The 8,716-nt window shown below is 35.3% G+C and overlaps 1 long non-coding RNA gene across 1 annotated transcript in view; it reads left to right on the forward strand.

The window, feature by feature from the left end:
- LOC145239975 (uncharacterized) overlaps window positions 1–1,702 on the forward strand; it is a 51,590-nt gene extending 49,888 nt beyond the window's left edge. The window contains exon 2 of the long non-coding RNA XR_013862446.1: window positions 563–1,702. This is a non-coding gene — a long non-coding RNA (uncharacterized LOC145239975). The remainder of the gene's footprint in view (window positions 1–562) is intronic.
- Window positions 1,703–8,716: the final 7,014 nt, after the last annotated feature.

Raw genomic sequence — 8,716 nt, forward strand, 5'->3', positions numbered from 1 at the left:
GCACAAATGACAATCTTTAAAATGCTTATTACATTTCAATCTTATACTTTTCATGGTTTAAACGGTGTTAAACATCAACCGAGTTGATGAAATAACAAATATCAAGTTGTAACGCTTGTTTACTTTGCTAATTAATATTCTAATCAACAATATTCCTCAATTGATTTGTTAACGATAGTGCTGTTGCAAATAATACCTTCTTCATTATTTTACTTAATTTATTTAAAACATTATTGATGATATTTCCCCCGTGAAAGATACCTAAAGTTTAATCGTTTTTATTCAGTCATTTGATTATTAAATATAAACAAGTTTATTAAATCTCCTTTTTCACCATTTTTCCATGTGATAGGCTTGCTATAACTCCCTTTATTTTCTGTAAAACAAGTACACACACAATATATATATATATATATATATATATATATATATATATATATGATAGCGCTTTATATTAAATAAAAAATCCAAGTATTATTCAATTTATTTTAATTACAAATAAAGAGCAAATTGAATGAAAATGCAAATACTAAAATATGATTTTCATTTTTTTTTTTTGCAGATGTTCCTGTCTGAAGTCCTTTTCTGAATTAAAATTGATCATTCTTTTGTTTAAGATTTACTGGTGAAAAAGATGTATTCTTGTAAAGTATGTACATATTCTTGTTCTGTTAAATCAAATTTAGTGAAGCATATTAGGACTCATACTGGAGAAAAGCCATATTCTTGTAAACAATGTAAATATTCTTGTTCTCAAAATCAAAACTTAGTAAGACATATTAGAATTCACACCGGAGAAAAACCATATTCATGTAAAGTATGTGAATCTTCTTTTTGTGATGAATCAGGTTTAGTGGCACATGTGAAAACTCACACTGGCGAAAAACCATATTCTTGTGAAGTATGTGATCATTCTTTTGCTCAGTACGAGCAGTTAGTGCGACATATAAGAACTCACACTGGAGAAAAGCCATATTCTTGTGAAATATGTGAATATTCTTTTGCTCTTAAAGACAGTTTAATCAAACATATGAGAACTCACACTGGGGAAAAGCCATATTCTTGTGACGTATGTGGACATTCTTGTACTCTTAAATACAATTTAATGAAACACATGAGAATTCACAATAAGCAAAAACCATAACCTTATTAAGCATGCGAATATTCTTGTTCTGATTGGTTATGTGAAAGGAACAGAAATAAATCTCATATACTGCAAAACAATTGGAGTTTGGAAATCTAAACAAAACACTATGCCTTTGGCGGAATGAAATTGTCAAACTATAGTTGTAGTGCGATGACAGCAAAAAGAACCTCATCGGCTGGCTCAATGTAAAATATTGCATAAAGAACAATCATTATATGCGAATTTATTATTCTCAGACAAAATCATTGTGATATAACACGCTACTAAAATGTTCTAAATGTCAGAAAATTGTAATTTTTTTGTAGTCACTTTCTTGTACAATGTATTCTTTCAATAAAAAACCTGTTTTAATCTTTGAGAATGACCGTTTTATAGGACTCCAACTAACCGCAAGTTATTCAAACTAACAACATAAAATTCAGCTGGTCCTCCACAGCAACATCAACTTTACTATGAAGTATTAGACCAATAGTGTTTTGACACACTAACAACAAATCATCTAGAGATTTTTTAGGACCTGAAAGTTGAATATAACACGACGAGATTCTGTAACAGTATGTTTTCTAGGAATGCGTTTAAAAAAATAAGATTGTTCAACAGATAAAAAAAATCCGTGTTTGTTTTTGTTGCACTAAATTGACTTCTCGGTTTTTGTCGATCTATTTTCGTGTTTTCTCTCAAAAAGACAAATGTTGTGATCAATACAAGTTTATTTCAACTTTTTTAACTGAAGTGAGGTTTTTTGTTCATTGAGTTACATTGTGTAGATCGTTAGAAAAAGTTTAAATCAATTAGTTTTACATGTTCAAACTTATACTTACTTTTTCCTCTTCTTAAAAAAGAAAAAAATAAGAAACAATTGATGAATTTGAATCAACAATAGCACAAGTGTTGAAATACCGATTTATAAACAACATAACATGGAATAAAGGATGTTAAAAATTGCTACTGGAACAACAAGAAAAAAAACAATAATTAAACGAAAACTCGTATGGGATAAACACTCAGAATAAACATTGCAATCCTAAAAAAGAAGAATATTCTTGGCCAAGATGTAATAAAACATTGCAGCCGTTCACACACTTCTTTAAAAATGTATACAGAGAGTTTTACATGAATATAACCCTAAAAACAGAAAAAATATTTTCGGTCAAGATGTAAACATGCTTACATTTTGGCTGAGACCATCATCAACAGCGATTTATGAGTTCACAATTTCTAGTGATATATTCCTGGACGCTAAACTCTAAAACCTATCTGAAATGTGACAACAGCCATAGCTACTATTATGACCACTATACACAGATGCACGTGTGACGTGTACTGTGTTTACATCCTTATTTCGCTGTTCTATAGTATCGTATATGGAAACTTCTAACTTAGCAACTGAATAAGACTTGACTTCTTGTTCATTTTTACCAACATAAGACTCATCCGACAATAATCACGTTTTACACACTGGTTCCCGTCAGATCACCAAAGTTAAGCAATGCTGCGCCTGGGCAGTACTAGATGGGTAACCAATAGGAACTTCCAGGTGCTCTATGTGCTCTCTGCTTATATTGGCATTGTTTACAGCCGTCTTGGTCTTCTCCTTGCCACTGGACTCAAGCAATGCTGATTCAGGAGAGGTGTGGTTGGCGATTGCGCAACCCTTGCCTCACAATTACACGCGCAGCTGCCCTTATAGGGGGTATCCTTTGTCTTTTGAGACTGAACTGAGGCACCGAGGAAGACTCATTGGATTTTGTGTTTTGTACTTCTTTATTTTTATATATAGTTGTAATGAAAAGAGTGACCAACGAGAACAGAATAAGGCAAAGAGTGGAGTAACTGCTCAAGTGGGCTTTATTGAACTAAATCCTCACATGAGGAGTCCATGAGAGAAGCGTGCGTACCACGAGGAGACTCTCGAAAAAGGAGGAATCAGGTCAAGGGAGGGGGGCTGTACAGGAAGTAGGAAAGGGAGATAATCAACGGATGCTGATGGGAGAGTTCATCTGATTTCACCACAATAGTGTTTAACTGTTTCTTTAGATTCATGTTTAATTATTTCTCAATAGATAGTTACGATCTAAATTTCATATACGACGCATGTCTTTTTCATAGCATTTATGTTTAGAGATTCAAATAACACTAGGGTCTTCTTCACGGTTTATGGAATTTGTTCTTGTGACCAACTTGATGTTTCACAACTTTCTTCAGGAAAGTTGTGTATTTTTCTTAAGGCAAAAGGTCAAGTGCTTAATGACAGAATTTCACCCTCGCCCATATGCCTCCGCCATGTAATGAAGATTGGCTCATTTTGTCCCCGATGAAACCTACTTATGTTCAGAGGATTCTAAGTGGTAAGTTGGTTCATAAGTTTTATGGAAGGTTAGTGGTGTTAGGTATTTGTTAAAAAATTTAAGGGACGGATGAAGTAGAGTGTTGTATATAAAAGTGCTTTGTTGTAGGAGATGAGATTTTGTGTTGTAGTGGATAGTATTATTGTAGGAAACCTTTGATCCTACGCTCAAGTTCAAAACATATAGTCTGTATAATTTACCACTACAAACTTATCTTTGAAAATCAGCCGCAATTATGAAGATTAAAAAGTATTTTAAAAAGACTTGCTTATGACCATCCACAAATAAACTCGTCTTTTTATGAGATATCCACTAGCACAAGAGCGTTATGCGTTAAAAAAACTTAGCATGGAAATTTCAGAAGATCTAAAAGTCATCAAAAATAACTTTGATTTTTTTTACCTGTTTGGCACCAGATGTTATCTCCTTTTATATTGCTTTAAATATTTTGATATCAGAAAAGTTCCTTCAATGTGGGGTGGCTCGAGTATTTGCACAAATAGGTCACACTTTCCATAGGCGGAAACGTTTGTTAACCTTAGTGAAGAAAATGGCAACTATTAATTAGTATATGCAGATGTATATTTTTAGGGAGTGTTAGTAATCAGATCCTCTAGATAATTGTGTAATCCTGTCTGAACGCCTGAGGTTTAAAGAGTGCTGTGTTTTGCTGTTTCTTGGCACCCGAAATTCAGCGATTATCTTATTCAAACAGGCATAGCGTTATTGGAGTCAACAACAATGTGCCAAAAAAGAATATACTTTCACTAAAGTTAGCATGATTTAAGGAGAATCTAGTTTATATATTTCTCTGCTATATTTTGTTTTCTGTTGCTTGGTGGTACTGGATTGGATGGTTGCTGAGATGTCGTGTTGGGAGTTACCACGTTCACTGAGAGAATGTTCTGCTTCTGTTTAGATGCCTGGTATATATATGACCATTTCATGGTGTTCTTCAAATCTAACTTCGAAGTGCGTTGATAGTTGGAATCGGGTATTATTGAAAATTAATGTTAAATGTTTCTAAGGAATATGTTCTGTAAATCGGGTTCTTGATATATGTATAGGAAAGTGTTCACATTGTAATGTGATACCGAGTGCTTAACGTTTTGTTTTGAAATATGTTTGTTTAACTGTGAATAGTGCTCGGTTTGTAGATTTTATCATCCGTCAATTTTATAACAACACAGTAGGGATGCCTATAAGATTGGCATCGATAGATATCTCGATGTGTTTGTCCAGGTCAAAGTTGGTGGGTGAGTATGTTTTTGTCGTCATTGAAAATTCGTAGATAATCAGAAGTACTGCATGTTTTTTGTTGTTAATCGATGTAGTTTATGGGACAAAGTTTCTTATTTCTGACACGTTGGATTCTTGCTATACTCATGTTTGCCGCAATCTAGGGTGAAGTGGAAATATTGCGTGTAGGTTTTGGTAGTCAGACCCAAACAAAAATGTTATCACTGATGTTGATGGTTGCCTTATTCCTTACAAGTCCGTTACTGATGTTCTTCTGACAGTGTTAACACAAAACAACTGTGTCTTAAGCACACAATCTGCTTCAGACAAAATTCGTTGTTTTCCGCAAAAATATGTCAAAACGGAAGAATTTTTCTTGCATGACATACACGTTCCGATGCAGTTCTACTGATTGAGTCCAATGCAGTTCGTCGGTTCTCGACTGATTTGGACTTGTGAGCGTGTGAAACATTCATTTATCTCTTGTCTATCCTGGTCGTTTAACTTTCTAAAATAGAATTAAAGTGCCCCATCTCCGGCAAAAAACTCTGGAATTCAGGGCAAGACGCCCGTCCCCTCTTTATGTGAATATGTTCCCTGGTAGATGTTGCACTGATTTTGCTGGCATCTTATAAGCGCATTTGTTCTGTGCAATTGTTTTTATTGTCCTGCTGTAGTTTATTTTATCGTGACTATGCATGCCCAACTTTAACCATTTTTCGAGAAACTTTTTCGATAAACATTTTTATTAATTGAGATTTTCTTTCGGCATTTCGAAGAAGAAAATAGCTGCCACCTTTTTTAAATCTGATAGTAATCTTCTATGTTAAGAATGGTTTGTTTCATCTTTCCAAATTGTAATTAAATAACCCACGTGTTATTTCTTCTGCCCTTCAGTTCACCAATTTCTTGGTTAAGTTCAACACAGTTGTCCAAACTTCCAACTACCAAACCTTTATATACGTAACGCATGTTCTCTCAACTGCAAAGAACTTCTGCTGATCGAACTTACTTCAAAATCCAACTTCAAAATGAACGTTCTCGCTGAAAAATCAACCTTCTTTTATTTTCAACCAGGAGCATCTATTCTGCATATCAGGTGGTAACATTGCCGCCATATAGAGATAAGGCAGCCATTTTTGTTTCTTTTTTCTTCATTCATTTTGTTCCACGACCGACCTGTTGACTTATGCACACGTGCTAGTAAGGTAAGTCCCGCGCTACCCTACAAACATGAATTGATAAGACCAAAAAATTCAACCTTGATCCCCCTTCAGAGCCCGTGGCGCAGTTGATAGAGACGTTGAATCTCTACGGTTCCAGGTGAGAATTGTCTGAAGATAGCGGTTTCAATCCTACCCAAAACCGGCCAGAGGCTTACTTGGCCAAAAAACGTGGTTAAACAACAACTATGGAAGGCAGTAATTGCAGTGAATGCAGTCAGGAGATTCAGAGTTCCTATCTGTCGTGGTTACCATATGACGAAGGCCAGAGGAATAGTTGGCCGAAACGTTTTGAAACAACTAATAAAAGATTAGGATAATTGTCTGCAATAAATAAAATTAATAAATGATACTCATCTCAATGAATTCCAAATAAATAATATATATCGAATATTGTTTTTGTTTGTTTTGTAGTCGCAAACCCCTCCCTTCACTTTAAAATTCATAAAAATTTAGAATATCAACCAATTTATATGAAAATTTCAGTATTTATTAATTAATGACCATAAAATACAATGAGCTCATTAGGATATCACATTACACACTTAAAAAAATATAAACTTACGTTGTAATTAATCGGAATGTTTACATAAGATTTAAAGTTAACTGACACAAACAGGCGTATCTGAAAATGACATTGGGTAGTTGGAGGTGAAAGGTGGGGGAAGAGGTGGAGGGGCAAAACCTTTTCTTTTCAAAACTGTGCATCCCTACTTACCGACATGGAACGTTTGTATAATTCTTTCTATTTTTTAATTTGATTATGTTTGTATGTTCTTGTTTTTTTTATTAATTTATTTTTTACTTTATCTTCCGGGATTATATGAAAACTATCTTACATCGATGATTATACGTTCATGTATGCAATAAAAATATTAGAATCTTACACATAAAATTACAATAAAAATGTAACCGTAAAAAAATAAAAAATTTTGCAATTAATTTTTTTTGCGGGAATATGTTAAATAACCGATGCTTAATTCAATGATAATATCGATAGTTCGAGAAATAAATTTTTCTTCGAGTTATATCGATTTCGGTAATACAAACTTTAGGTGCATTTTTTCGTAATGTTCCTGTAAAAATTATTTTTTTAATAGTTATAAGGAGGGGTCAAAATGTTTATACATTTTGAGCGTCGGCATTCATTTTGCCCGCACATGTTTTATCAATCGAAATGCATTTCTTAACTGCCATTTTAGCACCAGTTTATTTGTTGGGATATATTGTATAACTGAATAAAAATCTGTTCACATTGGTTTCGAGTTCTGCCTTGTCGTATGTTTCATCCTTTTAAGTGTTATCTTGAATGTGCATGCACTGCTGTCTACTGGTTCATTTAAATATAGTAAAGAGCTGTGAGTGGCATTCATAAATGCTTTTAATACTTATCCTGTTTTAAACCACCACCAACACTGGCAATCTATATTCTCAAGCTGTTTTCAATGTGGGTATCTCTGTCCATTTTAAAAGAACTACCACTTCCCATAGCAGTAGAGCAACGAAACTTGGCACAGTTATTAGTCTTTCTCTACATAAGAACCACCCAGAGTTATGCATTTCTCCCATCGTTTGATGCAGCTCTGCAGATCGTTTTTGTAGAACACCCCAGGTTGTTCCTCCAACCACGATGTGACTTCAAAAATCAAGGCTGCATCATCTGGCAAACGCTTTCCTTTCATAAACAACTTCATGGCTTAGAAGAGGTGAAAGTCAGAGGGTGCAAGGTCAGGAAAGTAGGCAGGATGGGGAGGATTTCATAACCACACGCCCATGCTTCTGATCGGGCGACATGCGAGTTGTAGACCGGAGCGTTGTCCTGCAGTAGGAGGGTACTTTTGCTGATCTTGTCCCGCCTCTTGATTTTGATAGCTTCCCTTAATTTCATCAAAAGTGAAGCATAATAGGCTCCTGTAATTGTGATACCCTTTGCCAGAAAATCTGTCATCACTACCCCGTCCTGGTCCCAGAAGACTGTGAGCATGACCTTCCAGCGGAGGGCTGCACCCTTGCCTTCTTTGGAGGTGGTGAGTCCAAGTACTTTCACTGTATTGACTGCGCTTTGGCCTCTGGATCATAGTGATGGACCCAGGTTGTGTAATCAGTCTTTTGAAAAACTTAGACTCATCTTGGCACATCTCCAAATTCATCCTCGAGCACTCGACGCGTTCTCGTTTCTGGAATGGTGTGAGCAACCTGGGAATCCATCTGACAGACACCTAATACATATGCAAATGGTCATGAATGATAGTTTCCACAGACCCTGTACTAATCTTGACATCTTGGGCTATTTGGCAAATAGTAATTCGCCGATCTTCCAAAATGGCAGCCTAAACTTGACGGACAAATGCCTCATCAATGGCAGAAGGGGAAAATGGATTACAAATCAATGGCAGAGGGGGAAAATGGATTACAAATCTCGAGGCCGTGCGAAGAAGTTTCTGCCTGTGATGTAGCGAGTGTCGGCTGCTACAATCCCTATGCGTATCTGATGCAGTTTATAAGTTTAAAGGAAATCAGAATCCTGATTCTTCATGGTACACATGTCAATTCTATTCGGTTCTTAAAATACTGCTTCATTGTGATGTTGTTGCCCCAGACACTCTTCACGTACTACTGCACTCAAAGTAGTGTCTCTTTTTTCGTTCTTACAACCGTCAATTAAATTGAAATGGATTTTGTTAGCGGTTTCCTCCTAATGATGACTGATGACTAAAACAATGTACATATTTATTGAGATCCTTCACAATACTCTAACT

This window comes from Euprymna scolopes, chromosome 19 (assembly GCF_053919585.1).
Source record: "Euprymna scolopes isolate OS-2025 chromosome 19, ASM5391958v1, whole genome shotgun sequence".
Classification (NCBI taxonomy): Eukaryota; Metazoa; Mollusca; class Cephalopoda; order Sepiida; family Sepiolidae; genus Euprymna; species Euprymna scolopes.